The sequence below is a fragment of the Etheostoma spectabile genome, chromosome 15 (assembly GCF_008692095.1).
Source record: "Etheostoma spectabile isolate EspeVRDwgs_2016 chromosome 15, UIUC_Espe_1.0, whole genome shotgun sequence".
NCBI lineage: Eukaryota > Metazoa > Chordata > Actinopteri > Perciformes > Percidae > Etheostoma > Etheostoma spectabile.
Genome location: NC_045747.1, coordinates 454,905 through 455,200, shown reverse-complemented (window position 1 = coordinate 455,200; position 296 = coordinate 454,905).

Sequence of the window (296 nt, the reverse complement as noted above, 5' to 3'; positions counted from 1 at the left end):
ACTCTGACTGAAACCAGCTGACTCTAGTAGTGAGATGAAAGCAGCACTACATGGATATTAAAATCACCTATAATAAGTTCTTTGTCTGATTTAAGGACTTCACCTGAGAAAAACTCTGAGAATTCAGATAAAAAAAACTGAGATCTAATATTTAATTGTCCACATCAAGTTTTCCTGTTCTATCAGTTCTATCATTGCAGTGGTAGCTTTAGGTTGTTAAGTATAGCCCCTCTTTAGTTTCCCTTTGATTTAAGCGATCTGAGTCGGGGGGGGGGCAGACTTTGTCACCATGTGTC